The sequence below is a fragment of the Rhineura floridana genome, chromosome 1, assembly GCF_030035675.1.
Source record: "Rhineura floridana isolate rRhiFlo1 chromosome 1, rRhiFlo1.hap2, whole genome shotgun sequence".
Taxonomy (NCBI): domain Eukaryota; kingdom Metazoa; phylum Chordata; class Lepidosauria; order Squamata; family Rhineuridae; genus Rhineura; species Rhineura floridana.
This window is the reverse complement of record NC_084480.1, coordinates 18,955,611-18,980,916: the sequence shown is the minus strand read 5'-3', so window position 1 is coordinate 18,980,916 and position 25,306 is coordinate 18,955,611. Positions and strand designations below refer to the sequence as shown.

At 41.2% G+C, this 25,306-nt stretch overlaps 1 protein-coding gene across 1 annotated transcript in view; it reads right to left on the bottom strand.

Moving 5' to 3' along the window:
• RAB27B (RAB27B, member RAS oncogene family) overlaps positions 1-15,413 on the bottom strand; it is a 188,071-nt gene extending 172,658 nt beyond the window's left edge. The window contains exon 1 of the mRNA XM_061614823.1: positions 15,337-15,413. The gene's annotated coding sequence lies outside the window, so the exon portion shown is untranslated. The remainder of the gene's footprint in view (positions 1-15,336) is intronic.
• Between the last annotated feature and the right edge of the window lie 9,893 nt (positions 15,414-25,306).

The window sequence follows — 25,306 nt, the reverse complement described above, 5'->3', positions numbered from 1 at the left end:
GGTGCTCCCGTCAGAATGCCAGCACCACTCTGACCTTGCCAATGCCCTGCCCCTCTCCCTCACTGTCCTGATATATGGCAGCAATGTCTCTGCCAGGAGGCCATGTATGCAGTGCCATATCACCCCCACCAGCCCAAGGCCGGCCAAATACATTTGGTTCCCTGAGGAAGAGCAGCAAATTGTTCCCCAGCCCTCCAACTCAAGGTGCATAGTATCCAAGGTTGACCAATTTATTTTGGAAGTTGAGGCAGAACATGTCACCATGCTTTTCACTGACAGTAAGAATACAATAATAATACATTATAATAAATAATAAATGGACTAACTAAAAACTAGTGGTGGGAGGGAAACTTGAACAGTGCGCATTCAAAGCTGAATCTATCAAATTTGCACTCTCCAAAACAACATGAAAACTGAAAGCCATCCTTTGACATTTGCACTTATCCAAATTTCACAATGCAGTTCTCCAACCAAACAACGCTTGCAAATGCATATGTTAGGGGAAGGTGTGCATAAAGATTAGTAAAAACAACATACAAAAATGCATTATATTAGGAGAAAATGCTTGGAAATATGTGTAATCAAAACTGAATACAAAAATGTGTTTATTAGGAGACAATTGCACTAAAATGCTGAAAACATTTCAAAAAACTAAATCGCAAATTGCTGCAGAAACATGGAGAACTGAATTTAAGACTGGAAAAATGAGAAACTGGGAGAACTGAAAATGACAGATCCATCCCTATTAACAGCTTGCTGCCCTTCCATATCACTCAAAAGCAGGTTTACAGTACTTTGGAGTAGGCTTGATTTTTGGTGGCTGGGATCACAAGGCACAGGGTAAGAATAATCCCCAAGTAGTAATGATGTGTGAGCCCTGACCCTAATATGCCTCAAACTCCATTTGGGTTTTTTGAGTGTCTCTGTGTAAGGGATTCCGCCCCCGTGAGTTACCTCACCCCCTTTCCAAAGGTACGGGGGTTGTTTGTGAGGGAAAGTGGCAGAGACACTAGCATCAGCGTTGAGGTAAGCAAACCCCATTTTGAGCAGAAGCCAATTTGAAAGGGTCTGGGCCCAACTCAATATGGGGAAGGCCTTTTTGAGTTGGGGAGGGATGTGGCCTTTTAAGCCCCCGTGACCCAGCCTTCACTTGAACTGTCCTTGTCACCAACAGAATGGTGTTTTGAAAAAGTGCAATCCTTTGCTTTCTTCCATAAAAGTGAATGGTTCCCAATCAATCTTATGGGGAACAGTAAAGCACTGGACATAGGAGCAACACTGTAACCTCCACTATCAAGGGCCTAACAAATGTTATGGAGAATGTGTTGCTGGCATCAACAGGTTTCTCCCCAGTTACACATGGCATGGCATCATCATGCTCAGCATTTCTCTGGGCATGATGTCATGACGCATGTTTCTTTTACTAGATGTTACCATGAAGATGCTGGCATCCCTAATATTATTTACTTAGGCCCTGGAGGGCGCAGCTGTCAGTAACAGGGATCCTGCAGCCATATGTATCTGTCTGGAAAGGACCCAGGGATCCTGCACGCCCACCTATCACAATAACAGATGTTCCACTAGTAATGGAGATGATGATGAAATGATTCCTTAAAAAAAATAGTTTTCCTCTCTTACAGAAACGCTCCTGCAATATATCTCTGCAAAACTAGCTATCCTGAGGATTTTCATTTTTGAAAGTAACTTTTTAGCCATTAACAGATGGCTATTTTATTAAGTGTTTCAGCCTCAACACTTTCTTTACAACATATGTAAAAAAGAATGCAGGATCCTGCCCCAAGGAGCTTGCAGTCTGACAGTGAAGAAACCACAGTAACTACCTCTAAGAGTTTTCTATGCAGGAGATGTGGATAACACTTTTTGAAGTCTATTGAACAAGGTCAGGCCAGCCAGCAGCACCTCTAATTCAGCAAGTCAATTAATACCACAAACTGCCATCTTCACCTTTGGGAACCATGAACATCCCATCCAACTAAAAGCAACCTTATTAAATTTAATAGGAAGGAATTTGCCTTGCTGAATTAGCAATCCCAAGTAACCAGAGGCTACAAAGGGATTTCGGATCTATTTATGTATGCGACCTATGTAGTGTGATAGCACTTAAGTTGGGATATGGAGTTGGAAAAGATTCAGAAGAGGGCAACCAGAATGACCAAGGGGATGGAGCAACTCCCTTACGAGGAAAGGTTGCAGCATTTGGGGCTTTTTAGTTTAGAGAAAAGGCAGGTCAGAGGAGACATGATAGAAGTGTATAAAATTATGCATGGCATTGAGAAAGTGGATAGAGAAAAGTTCTTCTCCCTCTCTCATAATACTAGAACTCGTGGACATTCAAAGAAGCTGAATGTTGGAAGATTCAGGACAGACAAAAGGAAGTACTTCTTTACTCAGCGCATAGTTAAACTATGGAATTTGCTCCCACAAGACACAGTAATGGCCACCAGCTTGGATGGCTTTAAAAGAAGATTAGACAAATTCATGGAGGACAGGGCTATCAATGGCTACTAGCCGTGATGGCTGTGCTCTGCCACCCTAGTCAGAGGCAGCATGCTTCTGAAAACCAGTTGCCGGAAGCCTCAGGAGGGGAGAGTGTTCTTGCACTCGGGTCCTGCTTGCGGGCTTCCCCCAGGCACCTGGCTGGCTACTGTGAGAACAGGATGCTGGACTAGATGGGCCACTGGCCTGATCCAGCAGGCTCTTCTTATGTTCTAAAAAAAAATCTAAGAGCTATTCAAGTTGTATATGTCCCATCAGAGATAATCTCAGCAGTTCAGAATCCTTTGTACGTTCATCCAGGAATTTTAGAAAAGTCTGTTATGCTCATTCATGGAGTACCTTTAGTGTAGCATATATTACAAGTACCTCTGCCACTGCTTTTATGTTTTGTACTTACAGCATTCCCGCCATCATCAGACCCAAGGGCTCTGGCGATGGCAGGCCTTTGCAGTCATGCCGCGGAAGACCTGGCATGGCTTCAGAGCCCCTCCCCTTTGGGGCGTGGCATGGCTACGCATGCTTGTCACATAGGGGGTGAAGCAGGGTGGCTATTAAAGCCCTGCTCCACCTCCCCTCAGCCTCTTTCTGGCCTGACGCGATGCCCACTCTTCCTCCCTTAGGGCAGTACAAGTTTAACTGGTCGCCTTGGGGCCAGGTAGGAATTTTTAGCTCATCAGCCTTTGTTTACTGACAAGTTTTTTGCCTACCCTGTACTGTTCTTCTAATTCGGCTGATTGGCTCTTGCCTATTTGGCTATTCTGGGTTAATGTGATTCAGCTGATTTGTTGCCTGGCCTGGTAGTTTAATATTGTAAATAGGTTCATCTGGTCATGTTTGGCAGATAGGTGCGGGAATTTCACAGGATAGGCTTTGGTGACCACCCTTAGGTACCCTTTAAGGTGATTGGTGGGTTCTGAGGCCTGCATTCCAGGTTGTGTGGTCAGTTGGCAGGATAAGGCTCACCTTTGGGACTAACCTGTAACACTCACTCAGAGTTGTGCGGCCCTGAGGAGGGGTGGAGCAGGAAGACCTCCCTAACCACCCTGCGGGGATAGGGCTCAGAGAAGGGGATTGGGATTGGACCACCCCCTTTCCCATGTGAGGATGTCCTCACCCGATTGGGTAAGATTTAGGTCCCACACTCTGCAGATCATTTATTATGCAATCAAGCATGTAATTGGCTTTATTTCAATAAATGTGGCCCACACTTCATCTTGTCTTGCCTCTTCATTTCCTGGCTATGTACTGCAATTGTCCTTTCCTTCAAAGGATTTTGTGATGAACAATTGTTGATGCAAATAAACTAAATTAGTTGAACGGAACTGAACGGAACCTCTTTCACACTTTCCTAGCTAAGTTTCAATCAGTTCTGAATTTTTGTTTAGCATACTTAGGTGCACAAAGAAGTCACGGGCATCTGCCCTGGTTTACAGTCATCAGGTACATAACTTTCCAGCATCTGGACTACAAACATGAGCCTTCATGGCAACTTTCCATGCTCCTGAATCATCACTTTAGTGCTAAATCACAGCTTGTAGGGGAGCCATTTCAGATTTTATTAGTGTGATTTTGATAGCTTCAGAACAACTGGAAGAGGCGTATTTTTTTTTTAAATGGCGTGTGTGTAGTAAACTAACGTCAGAAAGGAATTACTTTAATTTCCTTCTCAAAACAGTAGCTCTTGCTGGGAGGAAGGGCGGGATATAAATCAAATAATAAATAAATAAATAAACAGTACCTGTATTGGACTGTAGTACAACAGCAGCAACCCTCTGTATACTTTCTTGAGAGTAAATTCATCAAACACTGTGGGGCTTTCTTCTAGCTAGACCTCCATAGGAATTCTAACCCAAGGTACCCATGATGAAAATTAAAGCAGGCTAATCCTTGTCTCAGATTAGTTAATATTAATGTCTCTGGCTCTGCCCACCATTGGGTCTGGCTCTGCCTACCCTTGACAGATTATGCTTGAGGCCACCAGATTACACCCTTGACAGAAAAAAACAGCTGTCCACCCCTACCTATGTGAAAACACTAGGATTGCCAGGTCAGAAACATCCAAAACCCTGAGATTTCAGGGGTGGGCCTGTGAGAAGTGTATATATTATGTTGCTTTTTCAGAAATATTCTAAGGATAAATAAAATATGTGATTTTATTGTTAAGAATAAGTGGTTAATAAATTGATAGACTGTTTGTAATAGATATTCTATAGAGGCTGAAGTTAACATAAGTAGAGAAAAAGGGGCTTTTTCTTAGAATAGGACATCTGTCTGAAGTTCAAACAAAGCAGCCAGAACAGACAGTTTGTGGTCGAGTTCCACTTCAAAATAGAAAGGGGATTTACACTTGACTAATTCAGCTGATGTTTTTAGCCCTTCATTGCTTTGCTTGATGTAAAGGGAATTTTTATGCTTAGTTAATGAGGAGGGGAGGGGAGCAATATACCATATATGGGAAATAATAAATAAGGGTATAAGGTAGCCTAAAACGGAGGAGTGGGAGATGTAAACAGGGGAGGAGTTTCATGTGACAGGGACAGGCGGATCTGATAGGCTGTGAACCCTGGAAGTACCTGACCAATGGGGAAAACAGGGGAGGGCATGAAGCGTCGGGCTAGGGGATAAAAGATTTGTACCAATGTCATTTGGGTGTGTCTGCCTTCTGGTAGGACACCCGTCCTTGCAAGTACGAAATAAAAGCTTTTAAAATTGATTCACACTTGTCTCTGTCATGGGTCTTCCACAGGAGACCATTTTTGGGTCTCATAGGGGGTTTTTCCCTTAAGGAAAACCACGTTTCTTACAGGCCGTAGTGATGTCATGGGACCTGGTGATGTCATGGAGTGGGCCCTAGTGGTTTATTAAGCATGATGCATTAAGTATCAACCACAGTTGCTTGGAGCATACCACTCATATGAAAAAAAATCTTGATTGGAAATTGAGATAGAAATCTTAGCTAACTGAGAGTGTTCCCAGGTCCAGCTGAACTGATGGAATCATTCCTTCTCACCTGGTTAGGGAACCTGGGTAGGGAACATTTTATCTAGCCTACTTGCTTCTGGCAAGAAGGGTTTAAGAACCCTCAGGCCAGGCCAGTCACCAGATGGCCAATGAAGGAAGAAGGGAGCCTAGAGTTGTGGAGATGTTAGATGGGAGCACTCAGAAGTAAAGACAGATACCCCTGAAGGCTGCAATTCTAAACAAACTTACTAAGGAACTAAGCCCCATAGAACTCAACAGGACTTACTTCTGAGAAGAGAAGAATAGGATTGTACTGTTGGTAAGGCTTGACTAGGGATCCTCTGCAAAGATATCCATATCAAAGCAGGGTTGACCACCTCCTCCCTGGAATACCCTGCCTGCCTTTTAATGAGGCTGCTCCAAACCTCTTTACAGATTTGACCCTTCACTAGACAGAGAGGTTTGAGAAATAAGTAAGAGTTAAGAAGATTATCTACTCTTTCCTGCCTACTCTGTAGGCTGCTATAAACTCACTTTGACAGCCAGCCCAATTCCAGTGAGTAATAATTGACAGAGAAAAAACACACATGTTTTGGTCTACCTTCATGGGCAGTAGCTTGGAAACAACAACTCTTCCCAGTATATGAATTCTCTTTTACCACTATTGGGCAAGAAACAAACCACAATGCAACCAACAAAGCGCATCATCAGTAGGTTCAAGGGGGTTGACCTGAGTGCCTAGAACCACTGTTGTTGCTTTTATGGGTGTAAGAGTGTGATACCAGAATGAAATGCAAATAGAAAAACAAAAACAAAAGACAGTGATTTCCTAAATGCAATACCATACCAAACACAAGATTCCTATGAGTAAGGCAGAAAACTCAGCATCCCACAAGCAGGGGTGTAGTCATTCAGGAGCTCAGGTTTTTTTTAGATATTTTAGATTTTCAGGAGCAGGTTCCCAGCAGGGTCCCTGTGTCTCCAGAATCCTGTGAGCCAATCAGCATGAAAGGGGTGTGTGTTAGCCACTGAGAAAAATCTTCCAACATGCTTCCTTGACCTTTCCTGCTGATTGGAGCCAATCAGAGTGAAAGGAAATGAGTCAGCCACTGAGAAGAGTCTTCTCAGTAGCTAACGCTCTCCCCTTTCATGATTATTGTCTCCTAGGAATGTCTATTGTGGGAGAAGGCATTAACAAGGATCTCATTCTCAACCCCCCAGCAAAGAAAAGGGAGTGGCATGGCTATGACTAACATGAAGGGAACCTGCACTTCTGAATTTGCCACTATACTACTGTCCACAACCAGTCAGGTTTCCAAACCAAAACTTTAAAAATCCTGGCAGCTAGTCTGCCAAGGTTACAGAAATCCTGGCCCGGGGGCTGCAGTTAGTACAGAATGCTGTGGCACAATTGCTGACATTAGTGAGAACCTATCAGCACATAACATCTCAGCTCTGAAATCTGTACTGGTTGCCGATTTGCTAGCAGGCCAAGTTCAAGGTGTGTTTTCCATGTTACGGATTCCACACAGGACTTGTTCTGCTTTTGTAAGAAATTGATCTTTTAGTGTGGCAGCACCGATGCTTTGGAACTCCCTGCTTATTGACATTAGGCAGGTGCCTTCATTGTACTCTTTTTGGCACTTTCCAAAAAAGATGTTTGTTTAGGCAAGCCTATCCTGGCATGTAGAAGCTATTATGTTGTTTATCTCTTTTTAACTCATTGTTTGTTTTATTATTTTGAGTGTTTTTAAATACCTGTCTTTAACTGTTTTTGCCAATAATTTCATTGTTTTAATTCCTTCTGTGTTGAGCTTTTTTACAATAAAGCAGTATATAAATGTTGTAAATAAAATATATAAATACATTTTGGAATCACTGTGGCCCTTGAGTCTCTTTCCACTTTTAGGAACAAAGGAATCTGCCTTATACTGACTCAGGACATTTGGTGCCATCTAGCTGTGTACTGATGACATGGACTAGCATTGGCTCTCCAGGATTCCAGGCAATAGTCTTTTCCAAAGATTGGATTTTGGACTTTTGCATGCAAAGCATGTGCTCTGCCACTGAGCTACAGCCCTGTTTACAAAACTATATTTTAAAATTCTTCTTTTCAATTCACTAATGAATGCACAGCACACTTAGGGCCGATCCATACCATGCATTTAAAGCACATTCAGCATACATTTGGAGCACATGAATGCCATCACAGAATCATGGGAACTATAGTTTGTTAAGGATGGTGGGAACTATAACTTTGAGGGTGAAACTACACTTCACAGGATTCTTTGAGGGAAGTCATGTGCTTTAAATGCAAGTTGGGTGTGCTTTAAATGTATTATGTGGATCTGCATTACTTCATAATTTATTTATTTATTAATTAAATTTATTTATTAAATTTCTATACTGCCCCATAGCCGAAGCTCTCTGGGCGGTTTACAACATAAAAATCAATTACAATATAAAATATACAATTCAGATTTGATACAGTTAAAAGGAAAAACCATACCACATTTTAAGTAAACATAAGTAAACAATAAATCTCATAACATAATAAAAGAATAAATGAAACAAAACAAACAGAGCAGTTATAACAATATCTACAACATTCTCCAATGTCTCATATAAAATAATACAAAAACAACACATTTTACAAAACTAAACAATGAAATAAGAGCTAGCTAGCATTACAAATAACATAATAAAAACCTAACAGAGTAATAAAACTTTGCCTGCATGTAAATCATTTTAACTATTTTTTTAAAATGGAAATGAGCTATAAAATTTGCTGTGTGATCATGGGTTACTCATCATTTCTCAGCCTAATCTGCCCCTCAGTGTGAAAATAACAGAGGGGGACCATGATCATCCTAAGGAAGAAGGGCACAATTACAATGTAGAGGAAATAATAATGTATAACCATAGTATAAAATCAAATACTTACTGGGACATTGTATGAAGAAATATTTATATAAGTCTGACTGTCAAAGATGTTGATTATTTACACAACCTGTAAAGATATTTGTAGTGCAATCCTATGTTTGTTTATTCAGAAGCAAGTCCCAATGTATTCAATGGGGCTTACTCAAACAGGGAAGCATGCACAGGACTACAACGTCAAGTGATAAAGAACTTCAGTCACCCAACCCAAAATTCAGAATCATGCCACTTTAAGCTGTTTTGCAACTATTTCATACTTGTTTTATGGTTATTGGATTTTAAAGGGATTTATTTCTTGTTGTGAGCTGCCTTGGTTTCCAACCCTACCTCACAGGGTGGTTGGTAAGATTCCATATATACACACACTGGAGATGTAAGAATACATACCCCCATATAATAGTTTATTGTCAAAATCAGTTGGTCATTGAAGAACATTTTTAAGAAATCAATATTAGTTTCCTATAAAATTAAAAGAGTGACATCTAGGTAAACCCTGCCTAATTGCTTTAAAATAGGATTGGAGAGGGAGAGAAAGATCAACAACACAAACACAATCCCTTGTTATGTTCACTCAAAGTCCTGTTGATTTACATCACAATCCTAACCATGCCTACTCAAAAGTAAATCCTACTGAATTCAAGGGGCTTTACTCCTGGTATGTGGGATTAGCATTGCAGCTTTACTCCCAGAAAAGCAAGTACAGGATTAAAGCTTCATATTGAAGGTTTTCAAAACAGGCTATGAATTAGACAAAAAAACTGCCCTCTTCAACAGCCTAGGAAAATGTGGACAAGTTGCATGCACACTTCTTTTAAATTTCTGTTCAAAAATTATTTGAAAGATAAAGTGTATAATATGCCATTTTTGCATGTACACTTTTATTATAATCCTGCATGTACACTTTTATTATAATCATAACTGAAATTGTTTACAGCAAACAATTGCCTACCAAGATCCTGCTGTATTTTTTTGGTTCTACATCTCCTGACCTGCACACAGAGAGAAAGGGAATTTTGCTATTGCTAAAAGCTATAAACCAGGAAAAGACAACAGTTTTCTGTCCTTGCAATGGTTCTAGCTATTGCCTGAGGGTCAACAAATCCCTTGTCAATCACAACCCTGACTTCACTTATTGGCTACAAACCTGAAAGGGCAGGGTTAGAGCAGCCAGCTATGAGCTCATTTTACAGAAGTTGTGGGAACAGGGACACTGATGTTTTGGTGTATATCTCTTGAACCAGACCGCCTAGAATTTTTTTTAAAAAATGAAAGCTAAGAGTCCAGAGACTGGGATGACTCACCCAGAGAGGACCCCCAAAGTCTGGTGTCTCCAGACAAAAACCAGAGACCTGGTAATCCTAGATTACATTCTTTGTCACCCACCCACTGAATACCCCTCATGAGCTCTTAGTCATAGAATATTTCTCTCAGCTGCTGTCCATTCCTTATCATTATCTCTATATCTGGACTATCTCACCACCACAGACAACCAGACACGACTCAATACACCCAGAGAATGTTTCATGTGCCTCTCAATGCCACACAGCTCACAGGTGAGACCCACAATAGCAACAGCTGGGGTTGGAAGCTCCATCATCCTCTGTGGGATTTTGTTGGGCCAAGCTGTAGATTGCTGCTGCAGTGGATTCAGGAGCTGGAAGCTAGGAATTGTGCTAAGGGATAAAGCAAGGGGGTCAGGCAAAAAGTTAATATCAAGGAATGAGGTCAGTCAGGGCCCCTAAAGCAAGCCAGGACCAGAAAATTACTGTTGCCCAGGCAAAGTCACAGCCCAAACAGAAAGTCTCTTATAACTCTTCCCATCCAGGAGGGCCCAGTGGCTTTATACCCCAGGAAGATGCACCATGTAGCAATCCTGATGGCCCACCAGACAAGGTAGCTGCACTTGCAGAATTAACAACTCCTGGTTGTAGATCCTGACAAGGATTATCAGATTATCAGAGTTTGAAAGTAATTTGTTAGGAAAAACGAATTATTATAATTTATTACTTTTTTGAGGAACAAGTGGGAGCTGTAATTGTAAAGTTTCCAGCATTACTTTTGGGCGTTACTGGGGGGGGGGAAGCAGGGGAAACATTCTGCTCCTCTGATTCATGGATAAAAATCACATGCTTCTGTGCAGTGTCACTCTTCCCTCATGCTCTATGGGTGTTTAGGAGGTGATGAGGGAAGAGCTGGAGAGCACAATGGGGGTGGAGTGGAGAAAACAATTGTTTAAAAAATGGACATTGGTGAAGAATGGAGTGGAGGGAGAAAGGAGCTGAAGGGCAAGGAGGCAGCGGCAGAATGGACATGAAGAACTTTAGGTGAGAGATGATGGTGTGTGTGTGTGTGTGGTGTGCAAAGCTCTGAGTGGTAGCCTTTGCCTCCCTCCCCACCTCCCCTCTCTTACTAGCAGAGAGCCAAAAGCCTCCTCACAGCTGTGGCTTTGCAGTGAGGGAGGGGCAGGCAGAAGTTTCAAGAGAAGTAAGCAGCCAGAGTCCTAAAAAGCTGTTGCTTCCAGTTTTTTTTCCTGCCCTTCCTTTTTTCCTAACAACCAGGATGCATCTTCATCTTATGAGGAAAGTATTCCCTAGAAGTTCTTTTGTGCAAATTAAAAAATCCCCCTCCCCATTGCAAATGCAAAGAGTTCCAAACAGGCACTTGTCCAGGCACTTGTTAAAAATGATTATTACTTTTTAAAAGTAATCTTTCAGGCTCTGGTGATTATTTCTAATTTTTATTATTGCTTTTCATTGCTTTTTACAAAGATAAACGTTTCATAATTATGTATAAGTTAAAAATATAAAGATAGTGTAAAACAGCAAAAGCAATGAAACCATACTCTAAATGCATTTGAAAGTGTTCCTTTACCAACAGCCAATAACAAAAAAATCCTTCCCCATCCAACTAAAAGAAGAGGCCAAAAATCAAAGCATGATGAGATCCAAATTCCAGGGAGAACAAGATTATATTTGCAGTGTTCATAAAAGTTGACAATATTGATGCCAGGTGAACTTTCTTGGGAACAGCACTGCACAGCCAAAGAGTAGCCACTGAAGAGGCCCATTCTCTTGTTGTCACCCTCCACACATCACTTGGAGGAGACACATGGAGAAGAACCTCTGATAACGATCATAATATCCAGGTAGGTTCATATTAGGAGAGACAGGTATTGAGTCCCAAGCAGTATAACGCTTTATAGGCCAAAACCAGCACTTTGCATTGGTCCAGAAACTAATTGGCAACCAGTGTAGTTGAGCTAGAATTAGTGTTATCTGCTTGGACCTCCTGATCCTAGTCAGTAATATGGCTGCAGTTTCTGAATCATCCTCAAAGGCAAACCTACATAAAACACAAATTGTGGGAATCTAACCTACAGGTTACCAGAGGATAGACAATTGAATTTAGGTTATCCCCATCTAGATAGGGTCACAGCTGAGCTACCAGCTGAAGCTGATGGAAGGAACTCTATGACATGGAGGCAATTTGTGCTTCCATGGACAGTAACGGAGCCAGAAGTACCTGCAAGTTGCACACCTGCTCCTTCATGAGAAGTGTGACCCCATTCAGAACAGGATGGAGCTTGCTACTGCAGCTTATCTTCTTCTTTATCCATGTAGCTCACTTCTCTCTTCCTTGGAAAAAAACTTGTTCCTCACACAGAGACATCTCACATACAGGTCTACAAAGGTGTTGTACGTGCAGTGATAACAGTGCTGTTGTTGTATGTGAGCATTAATAGCACTGTTGTCACTGGCAGCCTAGCATGACTCAAAGCGTTCTCCTAGGAAGCCTCTGAGCCTACTTCTACATGTAGGCCTCCTGATCACCGGGCCATGGAAGACTTCTAGAAGTCCTACTTCTAAAAGAAGGGGCAATGTTTTCTATTCCTGGGAATGTGCTTCCACCTTGAGTGTGTGTGTATTTAGTGGGTTAAACAGTACCTTCCCTGCATAGCTCATATGGGGACATCGTTACACAATGTTGTGCTAGAGTTTCCAGGAATGCTGTGGGAGTGCATGTTACTGTTGCTATACTGCTAGCTTTTCATTCTGCAGCTATTTTTGTGCTGTTGACTCTGCTGCTGGTTGAGCACAGAATCACAACCACGTAAAGATGGCACTAACCTAGTGGCTACTGGCTTAGCAGGACCATAGGATGTCCCTACCACAAAACAACCTCAAAGCAATGTGATGGGGTGTCCAGGGACAAGGAAATGTTTCTCCATGTCAAACCATTCTCTACTTGTGGTTTTCACCAATTTGTACATTCAAATTAGGATGAGAACAATATCCAAACCATTTTAAACAGCATGTATCATTTAAAAAAGAACAATATTAAAATTACATAAAAAGAAAACAGAAAACCAAAAATGTTCCCCAAACAATTATAAGATGGAGTATTCTTGATTTTAAATGCTTGTGCAAATAAACTCAGTAGCAAACAGGAAACATCATGTCCACATGCTTATATTATAGGAGCTTTATATCAAACAACACCCAGCACCTGCATGTTTGTTAACATGTCTTGGGTGCAATATTTATCATTTTTAAATCAGTGGCACGCTTGTCTTTGATATTTTTTTAGCTGGATCAGGAGTGCACCCCTTTTCATTAACTATGTCTATTTAGGCAAGATTAATAAAGAGACATGGTGCCTAGTCATACTAGTTGCCACAAACTTTAAACAGCCAAAATGAATGCAATATAAACACCAGGCCATTTTATTGTCACAAGAAAATCAAGATTTTGTTTTGGTGCATAACAATAGATGGGAAAAATAGGAGTCTCAAATCAAAAGTTTCTCCTCTGTGTGAATTAAAGGATGGAAAAACAAAGGCCACCTGTCTCATCTGATGTTATCAATGATCACAAACAGTCCTTCAACCTTGGCCAAACAACAGCTTTGCCAAGGTCCCCCCCCCCTGCAAATAAGTTCCCATTAAAATGACCATGGTAATCGGAAGAGACCGTCATAAGCCTTCTACTCTGGGTTGAACTAGATCAAGAGCTGGGAAGCTGTGGTCCTCCACATGCTATGGTCTGAAGGCACATGAGGCCAGCACCCTGCTGAAGCTAAGTGCCTGGTCAGTGCCTGGATGGGAGACTGTTTGGGAACCATATGTAAGCCATCTTGGGTTTCTATTCTGAAAAGAAAAAGGAAATGGACTGCCTTCAAGTCGATCCCGACTTATGGCGACCCTATGAATTGGGTGTTCATGGTAAGCGGTATTCAGAGGGGGTTTACCATTGCCTCCCTCTGAGGCTAGTCCTCCCCAGCTGGCTAGGGCCTGCTCAGCTTGCCACAGTTGCACAAGCCAGTCCCTTCCTTGTCCTCAACTGCCAGCTGGGGGGCAACTGGGCTCCTTGGGACTATGCAGCTTGCCCACGGCTGCACAGGTGGCAGGGCACATAACCCCTGAGCCACTCCCTGTGGGGGTGATCTTTAGCTGGCCCTTGACACCCAGAGGACACGAGCAGGGATTTGACTCACAGACTCTGGACTCTCAGCCAGGCTCTCCTCTCCACTATGCTATACCAGTTGTCTTATGAAAAGAAAGGTGGGGTATAAATGTAATTAATGAATAATAAATAAATAAATGCTGTTGGATCCCAACTCCCAACAGCTCTAGCCGGCATGGCCAGTGGTCAAGGGTGATGGGAGTTGGAGTCCAACAATATGTGGAGCACCACATGTTCCCTATCTCTGATCTAGACGATGGCAGCAGACCAAGGCTGGTAACCCACTTCACCACCAAACAGCTGCAAAGCAGTAAAGAGGTGCAATTTACAGTCAGTGGGTGGGAGGATGGTACTTAACACCTCCCCTTTTTAACCCTTATATTTCCCCTTCAGTTACCTCTACTCAACTGCTTTTCCTCCGACCAGAGTTCTTGCTGCATCACAAGGAAAAATGCCAGGGAAAAGGTGGACAGCAGGGAACAATGGTGGAGAAAGCTCCTCTTGTTACGTCTGGTCGAAATTACACCATCCCCTAGTAGCACAGATCCATTGATTTAGGTCTGCTGCCAAACATCTAGCTTGTTCCTCTTTCTTGCTGAAAAGGTAGCCACTTGTAACTGAACCACACCTGTAAGGTGTGATGCACTGAACAGAAAGGTAGCAATTCTGGATACAGGAAGAAGACCCACCGAACTGAATAAGATTTACTTCTAATTCAGCATGCTTAGGACTGTGGTGCACCTCTTCTTGCAAGAGAGTGGCATTTTGAGGGACTGTGGAATTTTGAGCAATGCTTCTTGTCACTCAACATGCAGGCCCATGCATGTAATGTTCGGGAGTGCATTGCTCCTCATAGTAGCTGTTCCTATATTTTCATGTGAGCTAGCCTGACATGTGGATTGGATACTTTTCTACTGCACTACAGTTTTTTTAAAAAAAGGTCTGTGGTGGCGTGGCATGACATAAAATCACCTTTCGCGTGTTTGTTTTTTAAAATAAAAATTGGGCCCCTTTACTCCCTTGGAATCTAGGCCACAGCCCAGCTATGTCAAAGTACTTTGACTAAAACATAATTTCATTTCACTGAAGACAATGGAACTAAACTGGACTAAATTCAAGTATGTGGGTTTTCCACACTTGCTAGCTTCTTCCTGGTTTTAACCCAAGTCATTCCTGCTCCAGTTACTTTATCTCTTGCCCTACCTTCAGGAGAACAGACAGAAAAAGGATATTATATTACCAACTAGAAAATCATAATCACACAGAGGCAAGCAAAGGGAACATGCCCCACTGGACTTCTCAAGGGCTTTTTTGTATGTTTCTCCACATCTTATTTAATAAACTGGCTCCCAAGAGGGCTGGCAGGTTTCTAGAAAGAAGGAATGTGTTTTGTGTTTGTTTTGTTTTTGCAAAAGATGAAGGTGCAAAATCTTCATATCATGTAAAATCTACTTACACTTTTGGGTGTGAAATTATCCCTCTGGATTCTGCCAGCAGGAAAATAACTAGCCCATTTCTTTACAGCACTGTTGCTTCTGTCTGCTCTGTGTACACAAGAAAACACAGGTATGAGAGGGGGGGAAATGCAGCCCCTGGCAATGCATCTAACTCCATTAGGCACTAATAAAGCATTTAGAAGGTTAAGGATGCTGAAGATGACAAGGAGATAAAGAGATACCTTTCAAGAGGCAAAGGATGCTCCTGCTGCTGTAGCTGCTGCGGCTGCTGCTGCTGCCCTTCCTCTTGTGTAACAGCAAGAGCTGCTCTGTCTCTGTACCACTGACATGCTATCAGCTAGCATTTCAAAAAGGTGTCTGTGAGGTCCTAGTGCCAGGGTCTGCAATGTCGTCTTGTTACAGTCATACTCCTGTCATATTTTCAGGCAGCGCCAAGTTGCCACTGAGAGTAGGAAAAAAAAGGATAAAGGGTTTAAATTCTTGCTGAAGCAAGAAATGCCTATTTGTTTCTTTTAAAACAAAATACTGGATATTTGCTCTAGTGCTAAAAAGAACAAGGGCTCCCTGTCCAAAGAAAAATGGTTTTCAAGACTTACCAAAGTTTCAACCCTGTATGCATTTACTACAGAATACTTCTGGGTAAGCATGCTAGAACTGTGTTGCAAATTTTCTCAAAATGGTGAGGTATTGTGGCGGGTGAGGATAAGAATAGAATCTTGCATCATTTTATTTTTTCCAAAGGGCTACATCAGGCAAGGGAAACCTGCAGCCCTCCAAGATGTTGGACTCCAGGTCCCATCAGCCTCAGCCAACATGGTCAATAGCCAGGAATGATGGGAGTTGTAGTCCAGCAATATCTGGGGGCCCACAGGTTCCCCATCCTTGGGCTACATAGAGGAAGCCTTTTTTTAAAAAAATCATTTGCGTGCTGGGGAGGGCAGCACATACACGCTCTGATCCAACAGAAGGAAACGCATGTTCAATACATTTGCCTGGACAAAGACCGATCGAGGAATCAGGGGTGCAATCTTCTGTTCAGAGGAAGAGAGTAGAAGCAGAAGCTAGTTTCTCCCCCCCAAAAAAACAACAACAAATGACCACTGACCACAAACCTGATTGAAATGAACTACTGACAGACAACTTCAAACAATGGCTGAAATGGTTGGTCCTGCTCTGAGGAAACAAGATAGTTCTGCCCCCTCCCTCCCTATTTTTTTAAGGGCCACATAAGCACTCGTTCAGATCTGCAGCATACTTTTCCAAATGCAGAAACACAAAACCCTATAAAAACTGCTCTAAATCTGCTCTGAGTGTATTCATTTACACAGATGCCATTCTGTAACAGTCACCAGAGCCGACTCCAAAGGATGGCCAGGTCGGGCCCTGGGCAAGGGCCCCCTCAATAGGGTGGGACAGTAATGCTCGCCTTCCATGATTTGTGGCAGGATAGCTGCCATGGATTGCAGGGTGGGAGATTCCGAGCTGCCCACCCGTTTGCTCACAACACCTACCTGTCTCTCCTGTCTTTTCCAGCTGCACACGTTATGTACATAGGGCTGCCCTTAACCAAGATGGCAGCCAAGGTTTCCCTAAGGTGCTGATGCCCCTGCCGCCATCTTGGTTGATGGCAGGGATGCGTGCATGTAGAATGTATGAGTGCCATCAACCAAGGTGGCAGCGGAGGCTTCAGCCCCTTAGGAAAACCTCGGCCACCATCTTAGTTAATTGTAGCCCTGCATGTGCAGCGCGCGCAGCTGCAAAACACAGGAGAGACACATAGGTGGAGTGAGCGAATGGTCACTGCCACACATCACGGAAGGAGACTGCTACTCTCCCACCTTGGTTGATAGGCAAGGGCATGCGTGCATGTGTGTCTAGAGCCACATCTATTGAGATGGTGACTTAGTCTGAGCAGCTGGCCGCTAAATCTGGCTTAAAGTTTTATATAAACCTGAAGAAGTAGAAAAAAGGTTTGACCAGAAGATAATGATGATAATGATAATAATATTTCAGAAAGGCTATTTTATGTATATGATCTGGCATAATAGAAGAAGAATGTCTCATTTATTAAAACCACCCTCATTTATAAAAATCACTAAATTTTGTCCATCTTCTCTACTTTCCCAATCTTTCCCCAACTACATATCTGTAGTTTCTTTGCAGCATGCTGGACCTTTAAAGCTGATGTTTGAGAATAATTTCTCTTTATTGCTGCAGGCCGACACCCTCATCCGCCCACTAGTGATGGAAAGATCTGTCTGTTTCTGTTTTCTCCATTTCTCCAATGTTAAATTCAGTTCTCTACATTTCTACAGCGATGTGCAATTTTTTTAAAAAAAAATCATTATGAAAATTCTCTACCATTTTAGTGTGAATTTCTCCAAATAAACCCATTTTTGTATGCAGTTTTGACAAAGATACACATTTTTGCAAGCCATTTCTTATCATTTCATGCCTTTTTGCATGTTATTTTCACTCATGTATTCATTTTTATGCACACTTTCCCCTAATATACATACATACAACTTTATTACGGTCATAGACCCAAACAGTTTGTAAACAAATTTACCGTGAATATATAATTATGTTCATTTAAAATAATTACAGGGATATAAACAATACCGTAGAATGAAAATACAGATAGGCCAAGCTGCAAAGATTTACATATATATGGACACCTTCATTTCTTGGCTTGTTGTAAATAAAAATTAAAATAATTAATGAAATCAGCAATACATATTGTGAACTTGGTCTTTCTGTAGTGATTGAGCTACAAAAAGAAATTTAGCAACTGATTCTGTTAAAATTTTGTCTGTATCAGATAGAAGAAAATAAACTATTCTTTCTGGAGAACTATCTGAAAGACTAGAAATAAAAGGTAAAATAAATTTGGGTCTTAGATTATTGTATATCTCACAGTTTAGTAAAACGTGTTCTAGAGTTTCTGGTATATTCAGATTACATATGCAGTGACGGCTTTCTACGGGAATACCTTGATAGCGACCTGTTAGAAGAGCAGATGGTAAACAATTAAATCTTGCTCGAGAGAACAAGAATCTATAGTGTGTAAAAGTTAGCTCTTCCAAATATTTTGCTGGGGACGGGAAGCAAAAGTTCAATTTAAAATGAAGTGGAGAGCACGATGTTTGTGCCTTGGAGATTAAATACTGGTAGTCTAAATCTTAAATTCGTTGAATTATTACTGATTTAGCCAGGGCAAAGTCCCATGATGATAGAATTTCAAGGGATAAACCCAGATAATTTAGTTTTTCGCTAAAGGACTTTGTCCAAGAGCTGACAAAAGGGTCTTTCCAAATTAGGTGTGAGAATCCTGAAGGAGGTTCAGAATAGGCTGTCTTGAGCCAAAAGGTGAAAGCCTGGATCCAAGCTGTGCATTCGATTGATGAAATTCCTGCCTCTAATCAAAGGCCAGCTGGAGAGGCACATTTTGGGAGAATGAAAATGGACCGAAGGAACCCTGAGAGCACTGGTTCTATTTTTTTATTAAAATCTATAATCCAAATTGGGATGCCATATAATAGTTGCGGCAGATTTTTAAAGCTGCAGGAATGAAACTGCCACCTTTGGTAAAGAAAAATCTAATGGTTGCTCTGGTAATATTATGTGCAGCTTGCAGTGCGACCCGAATATGATGATTCCATGAAAGTGTAGAGCAAAATGTTATACCTAAATATTTATATTTATTAACCTGTTCAAACACTTTCTCTTTTATTTTCCATGATATTTGCAATCTTTTTTTTCAGAAGACCATTAGTTTGGATTTATTATAGTTGATAATGAGGAATTTTTTTTCACAGTAGGATATAAAAATTCGGAGGAGGCGTTTGAGACCGATTTCTGAAAAGGACATCAGAACCGTGTCATCAGCATAGAGCAGCAGGGGGCAGCACACTCCTGCAATATTAGGCGAGTGTAGATTTTCTTTGTGGCATTTATCATTTAAATCATTAAGGAAAAGATTAAATAAGGAGGGCACCAAAACGCAGCCTTGGCGTACCCCTATATTTACAGGAATAGAACTGGTTAAATTTCCATTTGTTCCATATCTTACTCTCATCGAGGTACACTGATAGAGTTGTCTTATCAGAAGAAGCAATCACTTGTCTATTGAGGTCATATTCAATTTTGCCCATAAAAGGTCTCTGGGTACTGTATCGAAGGCCATTTTAAGATCCATATAAGCGACATATAAGCCTCTTTTTGTGTCACTCATATATTTTTCTGCCAAGAATTTTAATATTAGCCAGTGATCGATTGTAGATCTTTTTTTGCAAAAGCCTGCTTGCTCATTGCCTAAGATATGTTCCTCTTCTAGCCAGGTTTGAAGTCTGACATTTAGGTGGCTTGCATATACCTTACCCACAACAGAGAGGAGGCTGATGGGTCTATAGTTTACGGGGTTGCCTCTGTCTCCTTTTTTGAATATTGGTATAATCACAGCTTCTGGCCAGATTGAAGGAATTTTTCCAGTCATATTAATTTGTGTGAAAAGAGATGTAAGAAGAGGTGCCCACCAATGGATATTATTTATTAGCATTTCGGGAAGAATTTCATCAACTCCTGGGGCTTTTCCTCTTTTAAGATTTTTAATCAGAGTTTCTATCTCTTCTTGCTCAACTGGGGGCCAGTCAGGTATGGAATCAAGGCTCACTATGGGCGAAGAATTATAAGGCTTATCCTTGTAATTTGAAAACTGAATAGAAAAATGGTGCTCCCAAATTTCGGGGGAGATATTACAGTGCGAATAAACATTTGATCCTAAGACATTAGTGACTAAGGCCCAGAATGCCTTAGAGTTATTATTTAAGGAAGCGTTTATTAGTGCATTCCAGCTTTTTTGTTGTGCCTACTTTTTTTTATAAGCGATTACCTTTTTATAATTCCTTTTCGCTATGTAATACTCAGGCGGAAGGGTGTTTACTTCTGCTTCTCTGTAGATGTGGTATATATTTCTTAAAGATTGTTTGGCATCCTTGCATTCTTTATCAAACCATTTTGGGTGATTTGAGGGTTTTAGGGTGCCCGGACATTTTGGTACCTTCAAGGATTTTTTTAGATCTAGACACAAGGAAGAGAAATCTGCTAAAGTTTCAGATATTTGTTTGAGTTTATTATTTGGTTCCTGAGTGTGAGAGCCAATGGGGATGTTAGAAATCTTTCAAACTTGGAAATAGTGCTAGGATTCCAGAGGGCTCTTTTGTAGAAGGGGGAAGATGTTAAATTTCTCCTTGGGGAGAATTCCTGGGTAGTATGCTCAGCATTTAGAGTAAGATTAAACAGTAGAGGGAGATGGTCGCTCTCTACCCTGTCCTCCACCATAAAGTTGGTAATATATGGGAGCAAAATAGGGGATGACAGCACATAATCTATTACACTGCTACCTCGCCCAGAGATGAAGGTGTACTCCGCAAGATTATCTACACCCTCATGGCCATTGAGAATCTCCAGGTTTAATCGAGTTGATAATTGGATCAGACATATCCCGGTGTAATTAATCTTTTGGTCTTTGGAATTTCTGCTATAACGTGGTATTAGATTTATTTATTTATTTATTTATTTATTTATTATACTTGTATACCGCCCCATAGCCGAAGCTCTCTGGGTGGTTTACAGTAACTAAAACAAATGCAATTTAAAATACATCTTTTTAAAAAACAATTTAAAACACAATTATTTATCAGCATTTCTTTAACTTTCACTCCAAAGCTGAAGTGTCTTCCCCTGCACTGTGATCCACCTGCTAGTAATTTGCAGAGCTTCTGGCATAAATTAAGCTTTTCTACTGTTGCAGTCTGTATTAGTTAACATGGCATCTTAAATAGCCCAGCAGTCTTGTTTTTTCCAGATATCAGCCTGAAACGTACAGAATGTTAGTCACACATCATACTATTAAATGAAATTCTAATAATCAATTTTTCACTACTCATAGATCATCGGTATCAGTGTCTACCCATAAGGGGGATAAAGTCATGATGTCATTGTTTGGGCCTATTCTTGCATTTAGGTCTCCCATGATTAAGAAATATGCTTTTGGATATTTTTGTTCCAGACTTATAATATAATTTTCCAGTTGTTGCCAAATAGATGCTGTTTTGTTCTTAAGCGTGGATGGAGGGATGTATACATTTATTATTAGAATGGATATATTATTAAGTACTAACAGAGCTGCTATTGCAATATTATCACAAAAGTTAAGTTTCTTGATTTTTACAGCTAATCTAGAGGAGACCAAAATTGCTAGACCAGCTTTAGACCTGCCCCTGTTTGATTCCCATTTGGCAAATACTTCTAGGGTTGAAAACCCCTGTAAGACTATGCTGTTGGAACTCCAGGTTTCTTGGATACATATCACGTCTAGTGATCTCAAAAATTCTACACAATCAGGACAATCTAATTTTGAGATCCAGCCTGCAACATTCCAGGAGGCAATTTGTAGCTGGTTAAATTTCCCCCCTAATATATGCATTTTTGTAAATGTTGTTTAGTTGGTGAACTGCATCCCAAAATTCTAATAAATGCGAATTTTGATGGATGGTTGTGTTTCGGGTCTCATATTGTTTCGGAAATTGCGAATTTGCTAAATTCTGCTTGAAATGCAAACTGAGTCAAAATTCCCACCCATCCCTACCTCCTATACACCACACACTTTTCCTGACTAGTGTTTTTTTTTTTTTAAAAAACAAACTCCCGCTTACATGATTGGTTTTAACTCTTTAATAAGTGTTAAACTTTTTTAAACTAGTTGATTGTTAGGGTGCTGCTTATGAAAATCTGTGTCAACTAGCATCTGTTCACATGTTTCTTAATAACTACGCTACTTCCCTACTGATACAGTAACATTTACTTTTAATTTACCTTTGTTGTCCTTCTTAACGGTGGGAGGACCAAATTCTAGATCCTAAACAGAGTGTCAGGGCCCACTTGGGCAAGTGGGGCACTGCCCCACCAGCCTCGGTCTGCCCTCAGCCATCCACCACCTGCCTGCCTTCTGAATGCAACTGATCCAGATAGGGGTGGCCCTGACTCTCAACTTCCTCCTCCTTAGTCCAGCGTTGTCCTTGTAGAACTCAGCAGGGAGGAGGATGGGCACAAAATTAGCCCTAGGGGGCTCCACCTGTCCATTGGCTCTGGCCTCACTTACTGTTTGTCCTCTCTGTCTTCTGCCCTACCATTGCTAATGGACACCACCCACCACTGCAGGATGCATGGAAGAACTGCAGTTTTGTGTGCAAACTACACGCTTCATAACACCTCCCTCCCACAGCCTCACTCTTTTGACTCCTCTTGTGGGTGCACAGGAAGTGCCAGCAGGGGGCATACATCTCTCTATCTGTCTCCCAAAGAATGCTGTGGGATGCCCTGCTTTCTGTGTGTTCTAGATTAGAGAAAGGCCTGGACCAGCAATAGACTTATTAAAATTACCCAGTTTCTGGGTGAACTTAGAAGGTGCCTTTTATTCTTTGCTTGGGACAAAAGTGCAACATGCTTGCATGCAGGTAAACTGAGCACAAGGCTTCTGGATGCAATTTAGTGTTTGATTCAGCTGGAAGGGAGGGCAATTTAAGTAAATGGATCGTTGCTGCAACCTGTGTCCCCGCCATATTCTCGGAAATCCAAACCAGTAAGTTGCTGACAGAAAGTGGGATGGGTTATAATAACTTCCCCTGCAGTATTTGAAAGGACTTTTTAATAAGCCTGAGGCTCAAATTACATGTGTTGGCTTCTTTAGGGAAATGCAGTCACAGGGAGCGAGGAAGTTGATTGTAGCAATGACATTTAAGGAGAGGATGGTTAACACCTTTCTTTGAAGTGATTTTTGCAATCAACGTCCCACTTATCAACTGCTGTCCCAGTGGCAGGGAGTTCTGGCGCTGGTGTGATTGGTATTGCAAAAATAAACCTTCAGGGAAAGGGTTAATTAACCCTTCCATAAGCATTATTGCTACAGTCAACTTCACACAATCACACAAAAAGGCATACCGGAATATGCTGCAGAGTTGTCACAGGCTAATCTCTCTTTCCCCTGCCCCTTCCCAAAATGGGTATAATAACACAACTGCTGTAGGCTGCTCTCTCTCAGTAACACACACAAAACACAACTATCTGAACGATGGGCTAATAATTATAATAATAAAGAATGCTTTGAGTGGAGATTAATTCATATGGAGATCGCACTTTTCTCTGGAGTATGGCCAAGTGGCAATATTATCAATATTAATAATGTTGATTTGCCTTAATATTGTCTTCATATTTAAACCAGCTTGATTTTTTAAAAGGCTTTACTTATGTTCTATGTATGTTTTTGTATTTATACATTAACAATGGGACTGCCATTTTGATGATGATGATGATGATTTATTTCATTTATGAATCACTTCTATGAGATAGCCCAAATTGGAATCTGGAATTCCCTCTGCTTAAATATTAGACAGGCGCCATCTCTGTTATCTTTTTGGCTCCTACTGAAGACCCTCCTTTTTCAGCAAGCCTTTTAAGTAGAGACCTTATCCCAGTCTGTGTCTGTTTTAGAATTGCTTTTTAAGATGTTTTGAAAGCTGTTTTGTTTTAATATGTTTTCAAATGTGTTTTGTTTTTAAAATGTTTTAGAGTGTTTTTAGGATTTTTGTCTGCCGCCCTGGGCTTCTTCTGAGAGGAAGGCAGGATATAAAGTTAATAAATAAATAAAAAGATATTTACAATATGATAAAAACATATACAAAACAGTTACAAGTATTAAAAAGTTAAAACAAGCTGATGTATAAAAGCACATTTTTTGAAATGTATGTTTGTACACTGTTGAAAACAAGAACAGCACATACATAAACTTAGTTAAATCCAATATAATTGGATTTGGCTTTACACAGGCCCTTTGGCTGAGTGGGCTGCTTTTAAGCATTTAGTGGGGGGAATAACTCTGTGGTAGATACAGCAGAAGGTCCCTGGTTCAGTTCCAAGTATTTCCACTGAACAGGTCCCAGTAAGCAGGACTTAAGAAGCCCTCTGCCCAAGGCCTTGGACAACTGCTGCCTGAAGGGAGCAATCCCCTCATCAGGGAGAGGTAACACTGGTGTCAGAAGGGACCTCTTCACCCAGGCCTTTCCTACAGCACCACACTGCCTACTCATGGTCCACTCCTGTGTGGAAAAGTAAATCACTGCACTTGTGGTCAACATTGCGGGGGGGGGGCACAACTTCTGATGTAGGTGGATTTCTAGCATTTTGATGGTCCAGAATGGAGACCCATGACACTTTATATATTGTTGGACTACAATTCCCATCGCCCCTCACCACTGTCCATGCTGTCTGGGACTGATGGGAGTTGTAGTCCAACAACATGCGGAGGGTGCTCAGATTCCCCATCCCTGTGGTAGAGCAGTTCAGTTAACTACAGTATGAGAAAATGAGGGAAATCAAGAATTAGCCTGAAGTAAATAAATTGAATAAGCAGCAGCACAATTCAAATGTTTGCTTCTTCTCTCACAGAGAATTCACCTTAGAATGGCTTCTCCTTCTCAGTATATCTAGCCAGGTATCGCCTCAGTTCACAGGCTGCTCAATGGCCATCTTGTAAGTTCAAAGCTGTTCAAAATACCAACTGCCCTAACCTTCTCGGAATGGAATTTATTCAAATTAGCCTGACACTGACTGGGCTCATATTATGCCTGTGGAAACTCAGAAGGCAATGTAGAGTTTCCCAAAACATTCACCCCTTCCCTCTTTGCTCTGGGTTAATAGGCAAGGGTTGTGATTTTAAACTCATGCTTCAGGGAACCCTTAATTTATCAACTCAACCGCTAAATAACACCTGCACATTAGTACAGTATTATAACAGTCTAGAACATTTAAACCATGAAAGGTATTTTATTGGTTTACACAAAGCGATAGGTAAAGACAGACAGGCAATTTCGAAAAGAAACTAAAAGGTAACTCAGTGACTGTACTTGGCTC